This window comes from Biomphalaria glabrata, chromosome 3 (genome assembly GCF_947242115.1).
Source record: "Biomphalaria glabrata chromosome 3, xgBioGlab47.1, whole genome shotgun sequence".
Classification (NCBI taxonomy): Eukaryota; Metazoa; Mollusca; class Gastropoda; family Planorbidae; genus Biomphalaria; species Biomphalaria glabrata.
Window position 1 is genome coordinate 20,197,186 of NC_074713.1, and position 24,744 is coordinate 20,221,929.

General features: G+C 36.6%; 2 protein-coding genes across 2 annotated transcripts in view; one reads left to right on the forward strand and one right to left on the reverse strand.

The window, feature by feature from the left end:
* The window catches only part of LOC106050162 (purine nucleoside phosphorylase-like), a 36,285-nt gene extending 24,402 nt beyond the window's left edge, over positions 1–11,883 (reverse strand). The window contains exons 1-4 of the mRNA XM_056023917.1: positions 11,776–11,883; positions 11,296–11,426; positions 6,866–7,309; positions 3,026–3,180 (exon numbers count right to left, since the gene is read on the reverse strand). The gene's annotated coding sequence lies outside the window, so the exon portion shown is untranslated. The remainder of the gene's footprint in view (positions 1–3,025; positions 3,181–6,865; positions 7,310–11,295; positions 11,427–11,775) is intronic.
* Positions 11,884–11,926: 43 nt separating this feature from the next.
* LOC106050982 (TNF receptor-associated factor 3-like) overlaps positions 11,927–24,744 on the forward strand; it is a 39,417-nt gene continuing 26,599 nt past the window's right edge. The window contains exon 1 of the mRNA XM_056023911.1: positions 11,927–12,104. The gene's annotated coding sequence lies outside the window, so the exon portion shown is untranslated. The remainder of the gene's footprint in view (positions 12,105–24,744) is intronic.

Here is a 24,744-nt window from a genome sequence, read left to right on the forward strand (position 1 = left end):
AGCAGTTGTAAGGAATATATTAACTTTTTTTTTAAACTGACATTCGTAGATTAGGTCAGGTGATGTCCTGCAGGACTATACCTCGTGTTAAAGAGTGTATGTGTGTGTTTCTGATGTAACCATGAGTAAATGTGGGCGATTGGTTTGGTTGTGTAGACTGAATGGATTCTGATGAAACCTCGAGGTGATGCGTTCAAGTTAATAAATATAGGTGTTCAAGTTCATCAATAGAGGTGTTCAAGTTCATCAATAGAGGTGTTCAAGTTCATCAATACAGGTGTTCAAGTTCATCAATAAAGGTGTTCAAGTTCATCAACAGAGGTGTTCAAGTTCATCAATAGAGGTGTTCAAGTTCATCAATAGAGGTGTTCAAGTTCATCAATAGAAGTGTGATTGTCCGTGTTAACGTTGAAGAGAGGAGAGAACAAGCAAGAGACACGAGACATAAAAGATCTGGGTATTTTTAGTCAGTTATATCTGGTTTCAATTATCGTTTCACTTTGTGTTCCTACAAACATCTACTTTCAACTGGGAATGTTTATTAATTAAATTTATATTCAGCTTTGTTTTAAAAGAAGCTCGTTCAAGTTGATTTCACGTTCTACATTAAGACTATAAGACGCCTATACAGGTTTAGTTATACTGGCTGCTTGGAGATACAAACCAACGACCATTAAGACTATAAGACGCCTATACAGGTTTAGTCATACTGGCTGCTTGGAGATACAAACCAACGACCGAGTATCAACATATTGGTATCTGAAATGAACGCCTTAATTCAACATCTTGAATTGTGTCTTCGTCACTTTTCTCTACTTTAAGTCACAGTGGCTGAGCAGCTAAAAATAGTTTGGTTCTGCTCGTATTCAAGCTGACCTGGTCAGTTGAAATATTGAACATCTCTGGGCATTTCGAACTTTGCCGAGAGCAAATACGCTTCTTCCATGTTTCCTTTCCATTCATACCATTTGTCTAATGAACAATTTTTTGGGTTAACCCATTGTTATGAACGGTAAGTCGGTGAACAATATGTCGGTGAAAGCTTTGTCTGTGAACCAATAGTCGTGTCCGCTTTATGGAAATGGATGTTGCTGGAAAACAGTCGACTATTGACTTCGGGTATTCCCCTTTCTTCCGAGTGCTTGTGTAGTAGTATCCGTGTAAATAGGTATTCGTTTCATTTCTCTGCTAGTCACTACCAAGAGTCAAAACAGATCCATGAAAAAATGAGATGCAGTCTAGATCTAGTAGTTTTTCTTTTACTTGTATAACAGAAAAGCTGAAGTTTAATTTTCAAAGAAAGGTGTGTTTACACTCACGTTGAGTGTTGAATACAAATCTTTTTCTTACGCAAGTGAATGTTGTTAATTAGAAAATGTATTTTAACAAAATTAAAAGAGAGTTTCTGTTTGTACACACATTCACGGGTGACCCCCTGAAGAGTCCACCGTATAGCCAACCTGTGTGTCATGTGTGCGATGCAAGTAAAAAGGCAGGCTTCAACATTGTCAGCACGAATATCAGAAGCTATGAAGTGCAAACTATCAACAACCACAATCCTATCTTCTACCATACAAATAATTGTACTCAGAGGTATCGAATTGCTGTGGTGCTTACATTGTTTGTTTGGCTGACGTTTTTTTTAAATCATTAGGCTACTAGGCCTATATTATATGTTATTACTATTCATAAGTACTCAATCAACTGATTGTTAGGAAGATTTCAACTTAATTAATAAATATAAGCTTAACGAATGATGAAATGATCATCTAGTTGGCAGTGACCTTCGAACAGAAAAATGATGATTGGTCAATCTCCCATTCATGGACTCTGGAAGAAGTCCTTCCCTTTGGTTCAGTGGCCATTCTTTGCGGAGGATGGGTTTATACTACAGTACTGATACATCTCACCTAATACTATTTATTAAATCTGGTTTTATCAAATGTGTAGATAATCAACGTACAAAATGCATTCTTGTCTTTATATATATAAATAAAAGTATTTTGTGGTGTTTTTTTGTTTTTTGTAATTTGTTCAGCAGAAAAGGCGTATCATGGGCGTAGCATGGAGATTGGGGTTCAAAAGCAAAACTAAAATCACCGAATTCAGGTTTTGAGATTAAACCCTCACCAATAAAACAAATAAAGTAAAACTTCAGTCACAAAAGCTCGTAGGTGTAGCTAAAAATGAAGCTGAAACCCCATTTCTATAAAAACTCAAGCAAAACTATTATAACCAAATTCCATAATCGTAGAGATCCCAAAAGTCACTAGGATCCATTAATATAGTAAATCTACAAGTAATCCAAGCAACAGTAAAAACAAAAAAACAAAACAACTTAAGCCTATACTGTCACCAAATTCTCTCCCCCCCCCCCCCCACACACACTCACTCTCTCTCTTGCACACACAAACATACATACATTACATACAGTTTCTTACGTTAAAGCACTCAATATCATAATAAAACCAGACGAACATCAACCACTTAGTAGAGTTTCCCTTACGAGTCGAGCTTGCGCCTTTATTATGACCTTGGCTTTGACATAAAAAAGGAAGGATTCTACACAGAGGCCAGAATGATATATTGGTTCTTCACTGACAATTCTGTTCCGAGGTCTAGAAATAGTCTAGAGGTCGCCCATCTACAAGATCAGTGTTTTCAGAGGCCTGAATATGTGTTCCACGAACTACTGGAATAATGAACTAGTAGGCCACCAAGCGCTTTAATCTCTCTTAAAAATAAGCAAAAGTTTTCGCTAAATACACAGAATGTGCGAAGTGTTCCGTTAAGAAAAAAGTTTGGGAAACATTTTATTACATCCGGTTTTTTTTTTCATTGTCGAGGTCACGACTGCACGGACAGGGAATATATGTACGGGGGAACCTCTCATGGGGCTCGGCCTCAGGAACTCGGCGGGGGTTAAGGGGGAGCCGTGAGAAGACTCACTGGAACAAGCTAAAGAAGATTGGGACATCATTAGTTCGGAGGAATGTCTATAATGTTTAAACCGTAAAATTCTTACCTGTGCTACGTCGTCAATAAATTTCTGTCCCTTTTTTTCTAATAGCCAAGCGCATGTTTTTCTAAATTTAGCATGTTCTATCCATACGTCATCGCTTGGCTGCCAATTTGTCAAACCTATTCCACACTCAAAGCACCTGGTACAGTTTCCGTCAGCTACGTTATTAGGGAAAAAATAAAAAAATTGAGAAAACATTTTTTTTTTTCAATTAATTTTTTTTCTACTTATACTGTTTGTTAACAATATCTATTTAGATTTATTTAGATCTAATTATATACAACTATGTATTTTTCGTTAGTAGTCTCTGCACTCCTATATGGTTGTGGAAGTTGGACACTGAACGCTATGGCTGAAAGAAGAATTCAAGCCTTTGAGAGTCAATGTTACAGACAAATGTGTATCAGATACCAGGACAAATGAGTTTGTACTGTTACAAGTAAACACTCTGCTGGCAAAAAAACAACCTCCTCAATACTATGAAGAGACTAAAGCTGAGCTTGGTCACATTGTGAGACATAACTCTGTCAAATGTCATCAATGAAGATCATGGGCGTAGCCAGGATTTTTTTTCGGGGGGGGTTTGGGGGGGGATTTTTTTCTCCCACCCCCGACCCCCCCCCCCCACGCGAATTTTTTTTATATGTATTTATGTGTGTGTGTGTGTACATAATCTTTATTACATTCTGACCCTTCATTCTTTCGGAAGACGTTTAGTGTGCCCTGGAATAGGTTCTTCCATGAGTTAGTTGAAAAATTGTAGATTCCCCGCCAATACTAGCAAGGGGGTCTAAGCTCCCCCAGCGCGGGGCGAAGCCCCGCCGCCAAGCACTATTTCTGATATTGAAAGCCAACAAAATGCATATTCTGAGGTATCTACAGTGCATTTTCCTGCTATTAAAAAGTTTTATTTCAAAAACCTAATGTGCTATTCTTACTGACTTAGACCCTCCCGCGCCGTTTGGCGCATTTGCCGTCAAGCTGTTTCCATAAAATTGTAGATTCCCTGCCATTACTAGCAATGGGGTCTGGGGAGCGCTAGCGCGGGGCGAAGCCCCGCCGCCAAGCACTATTTCTGGTATTGAAAGCCAACAAAATGCATATTCTGAGGTATCTACAGAGCATTTTCCTGCTATTAAAAAGTTTTATTTCAAAAATCTAATGTGCTATTCTTACTGACTTAGACCCTACCGCGCCATTCGGAGCATTTGACGTCAAGCTGTTTCCATAAAAATCTGTCACTGGTAATATCTGAAGCCTCTTCCCACCTGCCATGAGGACCTCAATGAATGAGTGGCGTCAAGTTGTACTAGGATATCATTGCAACTCTTCTTATGCGTAATTCATTTTGTCGGAGAACATGTCCCGCAAACCTCATGCGTCGCTCTCTCACAATCTTACTAAAGGGTCGACTCCCAGTTCGGCATAGGATTTCCTTGATGTAAACCCGATCTCTATAACTGACTCCTAAAATCTGTCTTAGCCATCTTTGTTGAGCCACATTTAGTGTTTTTCAATTTCGGCAGATGACTATTCACTGCAGTTTATTAAGGGAGCCCTGCCACTGGTAAAAATGTGTAACCACTCTTGAATACGCTCTTGGAATTAAGTGACTGTAGTTTGCTTTAGATTTTATATCGAAAAGAGAAGTTTTATCGTCAAAATCATCTGTTGGGGGTTTTCCACCTCAAAATGCTCTGTAGGGGGATCTTAAACTCAAAACCATCTGGAGGGGTTTTAAACTTTAAACAAACGCCATCTGTAGAAGAGGGGTTTAAACTCAAAACTCCCGATTGGATTGGCTACGCTCAAATAATTTTAGCGTGTAATTTGCTTTTTTTTTTTATATTGAAGAGGTATTTTTAGCATTAAACCCCTCTGAATGGGGGTTTAAACTCAAAACCCCTTTTGGCAACGCTCATAGCATTTTAAGTGCGTAATTTGCTTTTTTTTTCTTACACTGAAGATGTATTTTTTAGCCTCAAACCCCCCTGGCGGGGGTTTAAACTCAAAACCCCTTTGGCTGTGTTCATAGATTTTAGTGTGAGTAATTTGCTTTTATTTATATTGAAGAGGTACTTTTTAGCTTCAAACTCCACTGGAGGGGAGTTTAAACTAAAAACGAAGTCAAAACCCATTTAGCTATGCTCGTAACATTTTGAGTGCGTAATTAACTTTTTTTCATATTGAAGAGGGGTTTATCGTAAATTTTGGAGGGGGTTTTAAAATCAAAATCTCCCTTAACTGTGCTCTTGGAATTAGGGGATTTTCGTTTGCATTTTTGTTTTGTTTTGTTTTATAGAAGAGGAGGGGTTAACTGCAAAAACTCCAAGTATGGGGTTTAAAACTCAAAACCCCTAGTAGGGGGTTTTAGGGGTTTTTAAACTCGAACCCCCCTGGTAGGGGGTTTTAAACTCAAAACCCCCTGGTAAGGGGTTTTAAACTCAAAACTCCATTGGTTGTGCTGGTGCAATTGATGGTGAAGTATTAAAATCTCACCTTAAATAAACAAAATCAAAGCAAAAAATCATTCCCTAAATTCCGATCCCCCCCCTTGGGGGGGGGATTTCATTTCGGGGGGGGGGGTTTGAACCCCACCCCCCCCCCCCCTGGCTACGCCCATGATGAAGATACAGTGGAGAGAGCAAGAAAAAAAAAAAGGATTGTCCAAAGAAAAGCTGGCTGGACAATGTAAAAGAATGGACGAGCCTGTCTCGTGATATCTTGTTTGGAACAGCTGCTAGCCGGGAAAAGTGGAGTGATTTGGTTGCGCGAACTGTCACCTCACTCCGACCAAAGTGAAGGAACAGATGATGAGAGAGAAAGAGAGAGAGAGAGAGAGAGAGAGAGAGAGAGATAATAATGCATGAAGCTTTAATTGGTTAAGGCAGTGTTTCCCAAAATGTGTTCAGCGAGGCCTGAATGAGTGTGTCCACTGGAATAATGAACTAGTAGGCCACGTCGTGAATTAATCTCTGTAAAAAAAAAAAAATAAGCAGAATGTTCCGTTAGGGTAAAAGTTTGGGAACCACTGGGTTAAGGGCTGTGAAGACATATGGGAGGAATAACGCCCATTCTCCACGTAAATCAGTCAACGTTTGATTCGCCATGTATTGTTCTTAATTTTAAGTCATATTTTCATTCATAACTTTTAAGTTACATTTTTAGTTTCTCTTTTCACCTACTTCCTAGCTCACCATCTTCTCTCTCTCTCTCTCTCTCATATTTTCCTAACTCTTGCATTGGTTGTGTATGACTCAGACACCATTTGTTGTTATTTTTTCCAATTTCTACATTTTATGTTTTTTTCCCCTCATCAGCATGTCCGCGTTTTCTTTCCATGTCTTCCTATTTCAGTTCTATACCCTCTCTATTTTGAAAAGAAATCATTCAATCCAGGGCCGAATTTAAGTACGTGGAGGCATCGGGGCAGGATTTCTTGTGGGGACCCCTGCAATTTTTTTCTAAAGATTTAATAAAGATCCACTTATGAATGAAAATATAAATATAAAAGCATGCTATATTTTAGAAGAAAGAAATAGAGTCATTGTAGATTTAATCATAATTTCCTTTTAAAAATATTTAATATACATATTTTGGTTTTAAAACGTGTATATGTTTTAGTTTGTGGAGGGGAAGGCTCTTGATAGACGCACTGTCGTAAATAAGGAGCTGTATTGACTTAGTATTATAAGCGAACACTTCTTAATCACGACATTTTTTGTCATAAATGCGAAAAAAAACAACAACAAAAAACTACGGAGTACGGGGCTATAGCCACACCTGCTCTCCACTAAATCCATCCCTTAAATAGTTATATAAATGGTATTAATAATTTCAAACCGTCGTAATAGAATCCAGCCTCAGCTAGTTCTTCCTTGCTTTTAATTAGATTAAAACATCTCTCAAAAGATTTAAGTCTTTTCGCCAAAGATGCCATCTCAGTGTATTTCGGCCGTCCATTTCCAATCATCGTCAGAGTTTCTCTTTCAGGATCCACACTCTGGGCTTCATCTTTGCTTCCCTTTGAATTGCTGTTGAGACTGACACCTCGGCCATGTTAGCCGTGGCTTGGACGCTTGGCGAAATCTCAGAAGTTGAGGCAGCGCTCTCTCTTTCAACGTTTTCCGAATGCTCAGATAGGTGCAAATCGTTCATACGCTGGCAAGGCTCTGCATATTCCGTTCCCGAAGGTGCACATAGTTCGGGCTTGCCATGATGATGACACTGTTTTGTTGTCACATTGCCAATTAATCTTTCGTGGGAGTTCCTTTCTCCCATTGTTTTCTTTAGATGAAAAGTAAAAATAAAAAATTACTACATTTATAGTAAGTAAAAAAAAAAATTACAGAAAAGATGGTTCATGAGGACATTAAAATGCGAAACATTTTTCTTGACGCTTCATTCCTAAGCATAACGGAAAATGTGTTTAAATTAGTCAGTGGCTTGGGAAAGTCAAGAAACACAATGTGGGAATATTTTGTAGTCAGTCTAAAACTGTTTCTGAAAATTGTGGTCTGGAGGCATTTTAAAAGGAAAACTAAGAAGAAAAGTGTAAGTTGAAGCGATAAACGACTTAATCGAGCTAAGCCATATTCAAAACAACGTGCAAGAAAGAGTCGTATTTAATTAGCAGTGACTTGGGTGACGGTAAGAATAATGCGTCAGAGAGCTTTGGAGAATACTAACAGCGCAAAGAACTATATTAATAACCTTTATTCTTCTATGGTTCCAAACAATAACTTTTCCTAAACCATCCTCTCACTGATTATAACTTTGCTAATGATATCTGATCAGTGGAATTCATTATACACAGTAAAGCGTTAAAATTATCAGTGGTATATCTATGGTAAAAGCCTTACTTGCGCCTCCGTTCGGCGTTTAGGGCGGCAAGCTATCTCCACAGAGATCGGTCATAGGGGGCTTATACAGCTTTTTCTCAGCTGGTGCCCACGAATATTAACTATGTTCCACACAATAACTTTTCATGAATCCTTTTGTTACTGATCATGACTTTGCTTATTGTCACAGTATTTTACTTTAGATTGTCAATATCTGCCACTGTAGTTTTATTTCTCTCTGTGACGTGCCGGGAATTCTTATGTAGATATTATCTCTAGATCTAAATACATCTTTAGAGATTCAAATAACGAAGATCCTTCAATGCAAAATACAAAACTTTAATTTGATAACTAAAATCACTTCAATATACAAATGTAAAAAAAAAATTATCAAATGAATATCTCCTTTCAAGGTGGTTAACAATTAGATTCAAATTAAAAATAAATGCGACTTGTCTATTCAAGTTTCATCTCCTAACTTTCTAGTCTACAACCTTTATATGAAATCATCTCCACAACTGGCGCTAAGACTCACTCTAACCAATCACCGCAATTCTCAGGCGGGCCCCACGCTACAATCGCGTGATCAGATGGCGTCATAGGTTTTTCCGTCTCTAGAAAAGTCTGGAAGGAAGGCGGGGCCAATTACCAAGGCCACATCCGGGAAGAGTTAAATCTAGATGCAGCTAGACTACTACGTAACACTTATGATGTCTGGTCAGTTTGAGTTTTTTGCACATCGGCACACTTTAGGCCATGTCATGCCCGTAGTGCCTCAAGGGTTACTCTCCCTTCATACCACAAAAGCTAAATTTATATACTATTACGATCTTCTCAATCAGGCCTTCTGTAAACACTGCTAAACACAACACAGCACATCTAACGCAAGAACTTGACAACAAGAGTTTCAATAAACAATGTGGCGTTTTAACCACAATTACATCGACAGCCAATACGACACAATTGGCTACACAAACTTCAAATTTTTTCTTGTAGGCCTACTTAACAGAACTGCCTAATAAACACTACAAGTCTCTCTAGCTCGTACTGCTACATTCTCTAAGACTCCCAATGTATTACACGGTCCTTACTGCCTCGCTGTCCTGGACTCAACTGTCCTTTCTTTACACATTGTCCCTCGACCGTAAAGGCTTTCGGTCACATGACCACAGCACGGTTCATACTTGCGTGCACTAGCAGTACTGTCTCTTGTTCAACAGCCCTTGACCTGTGTGATTGGTCTGAGTCGTGTGTGTCAGTAGGCCGCACACACATTAACCCTTTCAGTCCGCCACTGGAGTTACTACAATACTTATAATTCAGTAAAAAAAAACAAGCAAACATTGGAATTCAATATACGCAGTCAAGGCGTAGAAATTATTTGGTATACCTATGATAAAAGCCTAACTTGCTAAGACTTAGGTTCTCCCGCGCAACCTCTCTTCACAGAGATTGGTCATAGGCGTCCCTAGAACATCTGAACGACTTTCCAGTGCACCTACCAGACGACAAAGCAGCCATTCAAGTGAAATACACTATTCCACGATAAATGTAACTATCGCTATATCTTTTTTTTTTTCTAAACATCCTCCCCAATACAGTCACGATAAGTAGCTAAAAGTCAACATCTTTAACGTTTCTCTAAGTGACAAACGGAATATGAAGGTTTTTTTTCTTGCTTAATACCTATTTTAAGTCTAAATCTTGTTTTCTGGTAACGGAAAAATGTATAAAAAAACAACAGAAAAAAGTAATACTATCAATGGTTTAATTAACTTAGAGGGAATAATCAAAAGAAAGATTGGGAGTATGGGACCATCACCACCAACGCACCGTCACCACATTACAATAAACCTGATGAAAGCAGTTCCTTACACTGACTCTAGGTGAAAACATGGATTTATGTTTTTAAGTTAATAAAAAGTTTGACATGACGTGTTGGATAGTTTAAGGAAACTTTTAAATGTTTTAACCATTTTTACAAAATTTCAGTGTAGGGCAGGCCACAATTGGTCATTAGTCATGGGACAAGGTGATATGAAACCCCTACGCGCCATGCAGAGTTGAAAGGAGTTATAAGTCTAGATATTGAATGTAACTACTAAATATTTCATGGAGGCCCTAAGCTAGAACTTATGTTGCATAGAGGGGGCCTGGCCACATGGTTGTTTCACCATCGGGTGTGGGTCCTAATGGGTCGTGGGCCCGGGTTTATTGAACCCCTTCGCGCCATGGATGCTACGCTACTGACAAGGGCACATTTCGCTATTCCCGACTATTAGCTTCCGGAACATGTTTTCTCATTCTGTTGTGTCCGGCTCTGAGTCGAAAAATTATGCGTTGGCCATGTCGAGATAGCTTATAATAGGCATCCTTTTTCTTGTAGTTGGGGTGTGAGCTGGTCCAATGCTCATTTATTCTACACTCTATCATTTTCATCATATTATATATAGATGAATTAATAATAGTAAAGTGTGTCTTCGAGTCCGAAGATTTGGAAGGAGTGCAGTACTTCACGTGGCTATGCAGTCCCAGCTGCGACCTACATATTTTGCCACACCTTAAGCAGACATAACTGTTTGTTCGCAGGTGGTCGGTTTAGGTTCACTTTCCGCCGTCTATGTTTGTCCTCGGCAGTGGATTCTCTCTTGTTCTCAAATGTGTAGCCCGCGGCCTTTGTACGAAATCTTCAGCTGTATCGTTCGCAAGCCACCTGCTGCCAGCTAGATGATCTCTTCTATATCAGTTTCAGCTAGCTGGCGCCACTGGCGTCTAAGCTAATCTTTATATCGTTTCCTGGGGTCATCTTTGTTGCGCCGGTGACCGGTCATTTCATCCACAATTAAATACCGGTATTTGTTTTTCTTAGTCATTGTGTATTTGCGCTGTTAAGGCTTCGCCTTTAAGCTCTCTTTAGATCTTATACATAAATATGTTTATTTAGAATGCTTTTTGATATTTATGACAGTTATTATAGTCCTTATAGTTTTCTGCCTCCTGTCTTAATACTTGTTGAGAAATGAAACAATATATGTAAATAGGTAAATATATAACATTAAATTTTATTTTTATTTAATGTGTCACACTTTTTGTCATGTAAATAAAAGTAAATATAAAAAATATTGTTAGTATCAAACTTTTTGAAATTATTTGTTGGATCAGAGTATGAAATGACCAGGGTATAAAATGACCTGGGATGAAGTGACCACGAACCGTTGCGCCGACGACCTTTCAGCTTAGCCTTCGGCAAACGGTCGTCCCCCATACGACGAATTTCAGATGGAAATTCTTCCATCTCTAAATAAAAAAAAAATTATAAAAAGAAGAAAAAATTAAACCAAGGCAAATTAAGAACTAAATTTAGGTATCTTATTCACGCGATTAAACACTTTTTCCGAAATAATAAAAAGAATTAAATAAATAGATACATACTTTAAAAATAGATACAGAATGTAGTAAACATACTGTAGAGATGTATTTCTAATCTGCGTCTGTATAATTTGTACTGTTCATCAAATAGGTTGCGTGTTTCTGTACGCGTCAGATTACTGGTGAGTTCTTGGCTACAGACATGCAGACAAATAACATAACAAATAGAGTGAACAATCAACAGGAGTATGAAGATGTATAACTGTTTAATTAATAACGGGAGCAGTCTAGTCTCAGTCACTACCATTTACGATGTTACCTCTATGAAAGCCTAGCCTCGACTATGTTTTATCTGCAGTCTCGCTCTGGATTAATGTCGTCATCCGTCACCTAAAGTGCCTCTCTATAATACTCTTGAACTAGACTAGAATTCTAGATCTAGGCATCGAACTATACTAATTATATAAAAACAAACACGTAAATTCCTGAGTTTTTAAAATGAAACAAATATAATAAGAGTATTAAAGAAAAATAATATTTAACCTTTGTAAAAACAAGCACACAATAATTAAGTCTACTAGAATGAGCTTTTATAGATTTTCCGATCGTGGTTTCTTTATATAGCCCAACAGGCATTCCCGTCAATGAGGGGATTTTTTTTTACTTAGTTATTTTTCCCGATGACGTGTTGTCATAAAAGAGGAATTTTAGGTGTAGATCTATATAGAGATTTTGAAACTAGAATTTCTTTTTCGACTCATTGAATTGTTTATTTCAGTTTTATAAACTAAACTAGTAAGATGAACAAATCGTCAAAATACTTAAGTATTAGGCTACCTTTTTCGTTGAAATAAAACAGAAGATCTACTCGGGTAAGTTGTTCATTATAAAGAGATCTGTAAATATATAGACTCCTAATATTGTTAACAAAATAAACCTTCTAGTATTTGTCACACCCTATCATATTAATGTTGAATAAACAGCCCTACTGGATTAATAAGTGGAAGAAACATTTGCGCCTGAGTGTGTTCATGAGAAGAGAGAGAGAGAAAGAGAGAAAATATGAAAGAAAGGGTGTGACCTAGCAGTGGCGTAACTAAGGGGGGGGATGGGGGGGGGGAGAATTTTAAAATCCCCCCGGGCCCCCACCTAGGGGGGGGCCCCCAAATAAGTGTCCGAAATTTATTTGTAAATACATAAATTAATATATTTGATTGACAAATAGTGTCAACGGGTGTCTTTTTTTAATCAACATTTATGGATTAAATTTATCACAAAGACTAAACCTAGATATTTTAAAAATATTTTTGCCGTAGAGATCAGTTTTTAAAAATAGTATGTGCCTTTCGTTTTATACTTTGTTGCCACGAATAAAACTGCATGATATACAGCGAATTCAAGGTATCTTGTTACCTTTACTAATAATAGATCTAAATGGCGAGTATTATATGGCTAAACTATTTAACCTTAAGCAAAATTTACAGAATCGAGTATAACTAAAAAGTTATTCTTAACAATGCTAAAATTGTCCATTTTTCGGGTTTGGCGTCTGTAATTTCAGAATTAAACTTCACACTCGAGTTATTACCCCTTTATTCATCTTTCCTCAATCCAATGGAAACTCTCTTTTTATTTACATCTTATGATCTAGTCCTTTTGCTTTCGCACAAAACATAAACAAAAAATAAAGACGTAATATCATATAATATTAATACATCCTTCCTATTGAAGTTATTATCACACCCTTCCTTTTAAAGTTCTTAATAGTGATATCTACTAGCAGGGCCGGCCCTAGCATTTGCGGGGCCCTATGCGAAACGGATCGCGCGGGGCCTAGTCTGGGTAGGGATAAGCATAATGTCAAAATTATTTTTTTTTTAAATTAGAAAATAGGCCTACTTTTGTCTTTGCAATACATTTTTATCAAATGAAAGCTCGCAATGCCACTTTTTATTTATTGGCACCCCAAAACGTCAATTTCGTCTATTCTTCAGGAGATTTGAATAAATTCAAAAAAAGTTCAGGACTTTATCGTATATTTTGCCTTTTTATGAGATTTCCTGGAGGCCCTGAAAAATCAGGAGGTCGCGAAAACCCTGTTATTTTATATACGTTGTAATTGTTTAATTTAATAATGTACACTTGGAATTAGCGCGGGTCCTATGAAAGCGCGGCGCCCACTGCGACCGGCACTGTCTACTAGGAACTTTAACAATTCGTCCACTTCTGGTTGTCTTGACTGAACAAGTTCTCTAGACGTTGGTCTATAACTGTCTGTTTCGTTTGTTGCAACAGTTTGCAGTTCATTGTCTTCATCGGTATCATAGTACCCAGAGATGTCTTCATCGAAACTCTTATTTAAAAAGCGTTGATTTCTTCTGTATGTTTTTCCGTTTGTCTTTATGATGTAAGATCTGGGTGCTGAATGTTTTTTATGACAACTGCTTTCTGCCATGTTTGATCTAGACGAACTCTCCGACAGAATAATCTTTAGGTAGTCTTGCTTTTGCATCGTATTTCACTTAGCTTTTCATCTGTCGTTCGTTGAGTAATGTCTCTGCATTTTCAGCTACCAATGGTTTCAATAGTTTGTGATCAGTTGGAATGATTCCCTGAGTCTTCTACTCGTCAGCAATTGTGATGGTGAATACGGCAGTCCACTTATCGGAGTATTTCTATACTCGAGCATAACGAGATATGGATCTTTCCCACTTTTGTATACCCTGAATCCTTTTGCTTTCGCACAAAACATAAACAACCAACAATGACGTAATGCCATATAATATTAGCACAGAATCTTCTTCATGCAGTGAAAGATTAAGAATTTTTTGCCTATCTGGAATTCTGGTCAAAGCTCCTGTGCCCAATTAATATAGTTCGGAAGAAACTACAAAAGTCTGGACTGCATATACGGGAATCTGCTAAAGAAATTAGTACCCTTTCATGCTTTCTGCAAAATGATGAGAAACTGACAAAAACCCAATCCATCGAAAAAGCAAAAGAAGGTAGTGAATACTATGGATTCCCTGTAATCAAAACAACCATATGAAAGAAAAGACTTGATGGGAAGTTGAGTTCTAATGTAGGACTGTCAACACAACTGCAATTCAAACGTGTTGTGACAGAAGTGCTGGACAGATTTCATATGGAGATGAAGGGCAGATTCCAAAGGCTGGAAAGAAAATGGATACCTTTTGGTTTCTTCTTGAACCAAGACACCTGTTAGAAGACACGCTTGTGACAAACTGTGCTACTTTTCCTGTTTGTATGATGAAATAAATGGAAAATCGCTTTTTCAATGATGTCATTGATGCACGAGCACTTTTCATCAACAAACAGTAATACAATCACCAATAGACATATTGAATACCGCTAACTCAGGCCACTTCCATTACGACATTACGTCATGTGAGAGATCATTCTCAAAGCTCAAGCTCATCAAAAAGTATCTCAGGAGCACAATGACGCAAGAAAGGCTTATCATGGTTTTAATGTCAGTGAAGTCACAAATACTAGAAAGTATCGATGTAGTTGATGTTATAGATGTCTTTGCTGCACAGAATGCACGACGTGAAGCGATATCAATTTAGATTTGTCACTTGTGCATTATTTAACTAATAAACAACGGTATTATTCATTAAAAGAGTCTTGATGATTACTTTTTGTTAAGTTTACTGATATACTGAACCAATTTGATTTGGGGCTTATATATTTTTGCGTACATATCTCATGACATATGTCGAATGTCAAAATGCAAGGGGCCCCCAAAGAGGTCAGTCCCCCCGGGCCCCCAAATCCCTAGTTACGCCCCTGTGACCTAGTGCAATAAGACCTATATATAGGACTATCACGATTAAAGATATCACAGTTAAAGAGCTTGACTATCACTGTTTCTAAGTTTCTTTCTTGTTAGTTAAATTCGTTGTTGATCTTTGCTGGAGATCCTTTTAAAACAAATACAGAACTTTAATTCAAAACTAGTAATCTCTGAAATGTACAGTATTTACAATAGTAAACTGTATCAAATAAAATATTCAAATTTACAACTAGATTGAATACAAATACAAGTACAAGACTGATCTCTATCAATTTTAACTCAAAAGCTAATGTACGTCTTTACTGTCTAAGAATCTCAACACTAATGACTTTTCCGTGGCGCCTTTTTTTCATACTTCCCGTTTCATACTTTGGCTTAACCAATGAAATCATTTTCTGCAACCAATCAAATAATTTCCTATCAAGTGTCATGCGTGTCACTCGAGTGATAGATGCCAACTATGCAATTGGAAATTGTGTACTTGACCCATACTTTACAGGTATATATGTATAACTTAAATAACCTAGACTTGAGTTTATTTTAAATTGATACGTGACATAATACCCCCCGTTCTCTTTAGCATTTTGTATGGAATTAAAAAATGCGTATATGTTAAAATATTTACATGAAAAACTAAACTACATTTAAAATAGAAAAAAATGATTGTAATAGTACAAGACAATCTTCTGAACAATGATACTAAATGTAAAACAAATTGCTATATGTGTGAAGCAAAGTGAAAATTACAATTGTATTTCATGTATCTGTAATATCATAATAGAATAAAGAGAAAAATATTTAGGCACTGGTATCAATATACAACAAATTAAATGCATTTGGAAATAAACTCAAGATTGCTAATGCATGAAATATTAATATGATTGAAAATAAACGAAGTAATTGGTTGTACATATCTGAATGAAGTGTCATTTCTTGATGAGTTTGAATGTGAAGCAAGTGTCACACAATTTGGTACATGTGTAGAATGAAAGTGTGAACTCTGAAACCATTTTTGAGTTGCCGTTTTGGCTGTGCGTGTGTGTTTTCTAAACTTTTAGAAAAGAAGGTCTCTAAGTTTGTGAAGATGTTGTCTCCATGCCATATTCAATTCACAAGAGTTGTCTGTATGAAACATGCTTTCATTCTGCGAGAATAAGAACTGTCCGGTGCCGAAACTAAATGTTCTCTTTGACGATCGTTGACGCTGTAAAATGTTTGGAGCAGAGTACTTTGAACTCGATTGATCAACAAAGCAATGTCTGACTAGTTCATATGTTTCTTTTAAAAGAAAATCTGTCCTTTGAATGGATGGAGGATAAGAATGTGGATTGGTAGTCCTGCTGCTTCCCGAGTTGATTTCATAGTTCAGGACTGGTAATGTGTCAGGAACTTCATTAGACATTTCAGCATAATCCTTGAGTACATAAATGTCTTTCACTTTTTGTAGTGCTAAGTCATCCAGAGTCAAATTGATTAGATGCTTGTAATGAAGCATCTCTTTCTTCTTCAGGAATAGTTGCCAGGCATGTAAAATGTTCAACTTCTGCTATAATGTCTTCATTATCTGTCTCATTGTATTGTTCAAGCAAATGAACATTAAATACTTTTGTAGAATTGTTGATGTTGATTTCATAATGCAAGTTTGAAATCTTTCTGATGATGGTAAATGGACCTTGCCATTTGTAAAACAGCTTGTTACTCAAATCAGGTTACAATAATTTAACTTTGTCCCCTTGTGCAAAATTTCTGAGTTTTCTGTGTTCATGTAATGTTCTTTGACTTTCAATATTCATGGTTGTTGTGGCTTCTTTAGTTGTCTCACATTCCTTCATTTGTGTAGTACTTGTATTAGTAACATAGTCAGTAGGTAGGGATGGCAGTGAATCATGGACCACCTACAAGAGAGAAAAAGCAAGAGAGAAAACTGAACTCATTCCATTTGAGATGTCTCCGTAGGATCTTGAATGTCACATGGAAAGAAAAAGTGTGCAATACTGAGATCCTTGCGCGATCAGGTATTCCCAGCATCTTTACAGCCCTCAGACAACGCCGTTTGCGCTGGCTTGGACATGTTCGCCGGATGGAGGACAAGCGCATCCCGAAAGTCATCCTCTATGGTCAACTCGCGACTGGCACAAAAAAAACTGGTCGCCCCCACCTCCGTTACATAGATGTAATAAAACGTGACCTCAAATCAGTGAACATCAATACTAACTATTGGGAAGACATAGCTCTAGACCGCAACAGGTGGAGAGAGACAGTGACCAAGAAAGCTGTGGACAGTGAAAGTACATGGGTCTCAGCCCAGGAAGAAAAACGCACAATCCGAAAAACGGCCAGATCCTCTACCACCGACGCAAAAGCCACCTTAACCTGCGCTATCTGTGGACGGGAGAGTCTCTCCAAAATAGGGCTCCACAGCCACATGAGGAAGTGTGCTCTGAGATGAACCATAGTCGTCCTACGACTGAAGGAGGCCAGGGATGGACCTGTGGTGGGTAGGGTTGGAGATGTAGTGGGTAGGGATGCACATGTAATAGGTAGGATGGACATGTGCTAGGTAGGGATGTCCATGTAGACTTGCTTGAGTCATAAGTCATAGATTCATTTCTGTCAGTTCCGACCTTGTAATCTGGTTTGTTCTTTGTTAATGTTGTATCATTCTTTTGTTCATTTATGAGGTTTGCATTATTCAATTCATGTAATTCAGTTTTATGTTTATTAGATTCTTTTGACATGTTGTCAATGACATTGCATTCTTGACTTTTATCTATGTGTTCATTTGTCTCAGTTTTCTTTTCCTGCATAGTATTTGTACTTTCTTTCGTTTCTTGTATCTTGTTACATTCATCTTTCATGTGTTGTGACTTTGTGTCTTCATTTTTTTTCTTCTTTGTTTTCATTGGAAAAGTCTTCTAAATCTTCTTCTGATTCAATTCTCATTAATCTTGCTTTGTGAAAATACTCATTCTTTCTTCATAATCTTGTATGTGCAAAATTGCATCTGTTTGAGAATCAAAAAATTCTAGTTATTTTTTAAAAATCTTTTGTAGCTTTCTATTTCTTTTGTTCTTTCCTGCCATCTTTTGCCTTCTCAAGCTAACTGCTGTTCAGCCCATGTTCATTGTTCGGGTTTAGGAATTTGCATTGTTTTTGCTACCTCAAATTTTGTGAATGACCCATACTTTACAAGCATAACTTAAATAACCTAGACTTGAGTTTATTTTAAATTGACACGTGACTATTTCAAATTGATACGTGACAAGGACCGACTATGTAACAATCAGATTGTGATGATTTTATTAAAATAAAGTACAATTTGTGTCAAAGTAAAAAATACTTTTAAAAGAAATTATTACTTACATTTTATTTACATAAGGGGTTCTCAATATGTGGATCGCAAACCCTCTTCGGGGTCGAATGACGATATCCGAGGGGTTGCCTAAGACCATTAGAAATATTGATTTTTGGTCTATTGAATTTTTTCTAACTTGCAAAACTTTATATTAAACTAACTTTTTCCATTTGTAGTTACTATTTTTAAAAATTGTTATTCGAGGAAAGATACAAACATTTTACAGCGTCAACGATCGTCAAAGAGAAAATTTAGTTTCTGCACCGGACAGTTCTTATTCTCGCAGAATGAAAGCATGTTTCATACAGACAAGGGGTGCGCCGAGCCAAAAAGGTTGAGAACCGCTGTTTTAAACCATAAAACTTTGCTACACAATTATAACTGTTGAATTTTTAAACAGTGTTGAATCTATTTTTACACACTTTCATTTAACTTGTCTGTCGGTCATACCGTCCGTTTGTCTAGCCTGCTTTTGTTTAAAAAAGAAAGAAATTGTTTTTCTTTCATTTTAGATTGTAGGCCTATATATATATATATATAACAATAAAATGTTAGTCCTTCACACACATTCCCTCTCTCCTTTCTACATTTATCTTGGTATTTTGTTTTCTAATTAAAAAGAACTATCAACTTGGTTTTATTAACTGTATTCTATAAGATAAGATAACAGTAATCGTTTACCCCATTTGAATGTTGCGAAATGTCAATAGATCTAGATTTATCTTTTCAATGCTATTAGGTTTTAGGATTAAGTTTTTTTTTAAAACAATATTACAAAGCACCATCATTTGCTATTTCTCTCTCCCTCTTTCTGTCTCTAAAAAAATGGAAAAAGACTCTAGGCCTATATCTCATTAATGCTATTAGGATTGGTTTTTAGCGGCCCCCGAAAGGGGAAAAGACGCTATTAGTTTTGTGCGAAATGTCTGTCCGTCTGACCGTCTGTCCGTCCGTCCCGTTTAGATCTCGTAAACTAGAAAAGATATTGAAAATCCGACATCACAATATTTTAGACCATTCAAAGTTCTGATGCAACGCTACTTTTTTTTTTTCTGAAAGCGAAAAATCTATTTTTTAAAATCAGTTTTTTAAAGAGAAAAAGCTAATTAGTATGCATTATAAGTTAGACCTAATTTAAAATAAATAGTGATCTTATAAACTTAATTTTTTCTGAACATTTATTGTATTGCGAAATTATACATTTTTTTTTTTGAGGATTCGAATAAGAGATGATCCATTTCAAAACAATTAGATCAATTATAAGACATCAGTTAGGCCAGGGGAGGCGCGGTGGCTGAGCGGTAAAGCGCTTGGCTTCCGAACCGGGGGTCCCTGGTTCGAATCCTGTGTGAAGACTGGGATTGTCAACTTTGGAATCTTTGGGCGCCTCTGAGTCCACTCAGCTCTAATGGATACCTGACATTAGTTGGGGAAAAGTATAGGCGGTTGGTCTTTGTGCTGGCTACATGACACCCTCGCTAACAGTAGGCCACAAAAACAGTTGAACTTTACATCATCTGCCCTATAGACCTCATCTAAAAGGGAAACAAGTTAGGCCAGGTTCACATATAACTTTACATTCACTTACACCTATCCTTTGATCTGCGGGACCGTTGGGGCACTACACAAGATCTGTTAACCTTCTTTCTCCATTCTTCTCTCTCATTTGTCCTTGATATAATTTCATTTGGATGTTCTTTCTGAAAATATTGAAGCCTGCCTGGGTGGACCTCTTCGGGGGCCGATTTTGAGTTTGTGTTTCCACACAAACTGTCTTTTGTAACCTTTTTTTTTTTTATTTAGATCGCTTCTAAAAGGAAGTGGAACTGACGTAAATCCTATTAAAACAAGTAGACTTAGGGAAAAAGAAAATTATTGCTTCAAATATTCGGAATTCGTGATAATAAAAAGAAAACAACAACACTTTATATCAGTGGTCTTCAACCTTTTTTGGCCTACCGCCCCCTTTTCGAATTTTTTCTTTCAAAAAATCCGCCAGCGCCCCCCTCTAAGAAAAACACTTATAAAGAAGCGTGAGAAGGCAAATTTGAACAAAATATCATCTATCTATTAATTTTTATGCTGTCAATAACACTTATCCCGCTTGGGAGACGACCGCATGCCAAAGGCGATTGCTGTGAACTCCTTGGCCTATGACTGACGAGCTTTGAGGAAGACTGAGTTACAGAGGTGCCCCCTCCCCCGTGAGCACTATAAAGATTTATTCAGGCGTCATTTCGCTCTCACTGGCGTAGAGGAAAGTACCTGGCAGCATTCTCTGGCAGCAGATAGCCTCTGAGAGAAACAGTTCGAGAGCTCTTACAAAAACTGCGGGACAAACATTTGATACACAAAGAAAAGCCAGCATACAACGGCTTTGTCTGCATAAAATTCGGGAAAATATGTATGTCGCAGTTGGGTTTGCGTAGTTATGTGAAACACTGGACTCAGCCATAATCTTCGGAATTAAAGGCAAAAACAGCTAATATTATCATTATGCAAAAATTATGTCAAATAATTTACAGGGATTACACACAAAAATTAATTGTAAAGACTTTCTTTAAAATCCTAAGAATACTCTCCGTTTAAATTTTTGTAAATTTAGCTTTATTTTTTAATATAAATATTATTATTGCTGAATTCACTGCAAAATGAAATTAAGCTAATGGTAACATTGTGCCTCCTGCAGTCTGACAATATTAAAAACTTCAAGCTTTAAGTTAGCCAAGGCAAGGCGAAGGTCTCTTCTATTTGCTACATCCAGTCTATTTCTTTGCTTATTCATTAACTTTGTTACGCACTAAATCTAGGTTAACCATGTATGTTTACTGAAAAGCTAAAACATAATTCCAATTTTGACCACAGCTTTGGGATTTTACTGAAACATTTCAATGCAGCCACATCTCTGTTGTGCCTCCAGGGGCGTAGCTAGGAATTTCCATCGTTTGGGGGCCAAGGTGCTTGACATCTTTGGGGGCCGCTGCATTTTGCGTAATATTTAATTTAATTAATTAAAAAAGCATTAATTTGCCCCCCCCCCTTAAATGGGGGCCCGGGTGATTTTCAAATTTTCACCCGTCCCCCCACCCTAGCTACGCCACTGTGTGCCTCCTAGGTTTACATTCTTTTTACTGAAGACATAGTTTTGTAAATCTATTTTTTCATGCAACTTAATTTGAACGCCAGTAACACATGTTTAATAATTGTCATTTATATATATATTTTTTTAATTTTAGAATCGAATCTTAATTTCTTCATAGAGCATTGTTTTGTGAATGGCATAGATATCGGTGTCCTTGGGCAGTAATTCATTTGTCAACAAACAAGTTATGTGAGATTGTAAAACTCTTTAAAGTAGATTTAATATCTCGATAAAAGAGAACATGAGATTATCAATAAATGTCAATCTCTTTCCTAGCAGTCGGAGGTTCGTTTCATTCATTTGTGTTAGATGCCTACCATGTAAAACAATTTTTTTTTTAAGTCATCGCCAACCGTTGAATCTTCGAGTTTCTCAAAAAAAAAAAAAAAAAAATTATTTAAGAGCTTAAAAAAACGAGCCATAAAATTAACAAACCGCTTTCGAAATTCAGCGAACTTCAGTTTACAACAAGAGTCTAACACCTTTTTCATCATTTGTTTCACAAAACTGTTGAAAGATGCGCTTATTTTCGGCATGGGTTTATATTTTATTTAAAGTTTTATAATTAGATTAAAATAGAAATGAAATTGCGGGCTAAACTTTTCTTGTGTATCATAACTCACAATGTGAATAGTGAATAGTGAATAGATTTGTTCTTTATTCTATATTACCTATGAAGTCATTGTAGCGTCCAACCACTGATGGTTTCCTATATGTCCTCATAAGCTACATAACTAGACAATTTTGAAATAATATTTCATCTCTAACAGAAAAAAAGTCATTTTGTGTTACATATGTTTTAAAATAAATTTAGTTTTAATCAATTTTTCAACAATATCATACGAATTTTTAAAAGTTATGCATTTTTCTAAGAAGCCATTAAAACATATCCTGCTTTGCAGTTTTTTGTTTTTATAATTGTTTTAATTGTAGATTTTTATAATTGTTCATGAATATTCTTAAATTATTTTTGGATATCGCTATATGTTCGTGAAGCAGACTTGGTTTCATAACCTCATCTGAAAATGCCATCAAAGTAGAACTTACTTTTTTTCTAGTGGCAATTCACTAAATCTCAAGGAAATATTACATGACATACCAGTGACTTTTCGTAACAACACTTTATCAATGTTTTTTGTTTTTTAAAAAAGTTACATTATTCTATTAAATGTTACCTTTAATGTTTTTTGCAATTAATATTTTAATATCAATATATTAACATATCTAGATATAATCTAAAAGGCGTATTACCTAGTTTGTTGATCAAATATTAAACGTTTATACGCGCAAGATCCAAGGACAATAAATACTCTCCAACCACAGCAAAAGAGTAAAAATTTAAAAATAGAAAATGGGATTCCCAAACTCAATTTCTAATGCTGTTACTGTTCTTAAATTAGAAGCAAGTTAACTTTAATTTGTCTATATTTAGTTTCCCAGCTTTAATGTTGAAGAATTTTTAAATTTGTTTTGTTTCAGAGCACCTTTAGTTTCTTCTTTCCGCCTTTATGCCCAGCGCCCCCTTACCGCCCCATTTTGTGCCCAGCGCCCCTCTACTGCCCCTTTGGCTCTCAGCGCCCCCCAAAATCTCGAAAACGCCCCCTAGGGGGCGATATCGCCCCCGTTGAAGACCACTGCTTTAAATGTAATCTTTTGGGGGAAATACCGAAAATAAAATATAAAGGTTTGATAGAGCTTGCGGTTTTTCGATAATGGCGGTCGTCATGTTATGAATCTGTCAAAAAGTGTTCTTAGTGAGCACATAGGAGGTAAAAGAAACCTGGGTACGAAATATATGATGCGGATACATACGACAGTTTAAGAGATCTCGTCAGGGGCGGACTGGGAATATCGGCCCGGGCATTACCATATAAACCAGCCCACAAATGGCATGTCATTTTGCCAGCATTTTGGAGGGGATTTTTTCCCCTTTTTTCGCTCCTTTCGTTTTTAATAGATATGAATGTATCGGCTTCGGGTAAACCCATTTTCGCAAAACTTATTTTATTTTCGTAGCGAAAGAGAAAAACTTGAAAGGATCATTAGCTAAGTTTAACATACATCTAAATCAAATCCACTAGATTAGTAAACACAAACTAAGACCCGTAGGCCGCTGGTAATGTCAGGCTAGTATATATATGTTATAATATATAAGATAAGATAATTTTATTGATTCAATCAAATGGAAATTCAGTTTGACTACAAATGATAACCTCAGCGTAATTACTTTACAAAAACAATATGGATGAAAAATTCGAACAACATTCACTCATGAAAAACATACACAACCAGCGCTTTATGAGTTTGACTTCTATCAACTTCTATGTACTTCTCGATGACGACAGCTGATCTTGTAACACTCTGACCGATATTGGGATAAAGGAGTTTAAATCTTTCTGTTTTAGTCCTAATGGAAAGGAGACGACCACTTCGTTCAGATCTTATAATGTAACAGTGGTTTAATGGGTGCAGGTTGTCTTTAAGAATCGTGAGTGTTTTGGAAATGCAATTTTCTTGGAAAATCTCTGCAAGATAGGCCTATGGTAGCTGTATTTGAGTGATATACTATGCTTTTTTACTTCGTCTATTAAGTCTATGTCTTTATATATAGTTATGTAAAGCTCAATAACGCATCGAAAACTGGATGCATGTATGCTTGCGTAGGATTACGTACTGTATTTTATTTATACATGTATGTGGTCTGAACACCATCAACGGTACAATAGCAGCATTAATTTGAGTTTGAAATGTATAAATTATTAAATGTTTGGAAAATCAACGGTACAATAGCAGCATTAATTTGAGTTTGAAATGTATAAATTATTAAATGTTTGGAAACTTTTTGGTATTAGACCTACTTACAGATTACACAAGTTACTTCAAAATATATAATTATTACCTCCCACGCATTTCATGTGTCTATCTTGCGTGTTGATCTGTGACTCAGCTAAGTCGTTGGTTTTCCTGTCTGACTCAGGCAACCCTTTCCATTAAAAGATTAGAGAATGTAGAACGGTTCACTTAATGTGAAAAGCTCTTATTTCATCGTAGTACATTCTCAAAAACGCGAATTGCATATGAATATACAATGATTTATTATTTCAAATATAAATCTCCTTTCATTAAATATCGGATGTACACTGCCAGCGCTATATAAAATTAGATCATTATTATAATAATTTTCGTCTAAAATGACTT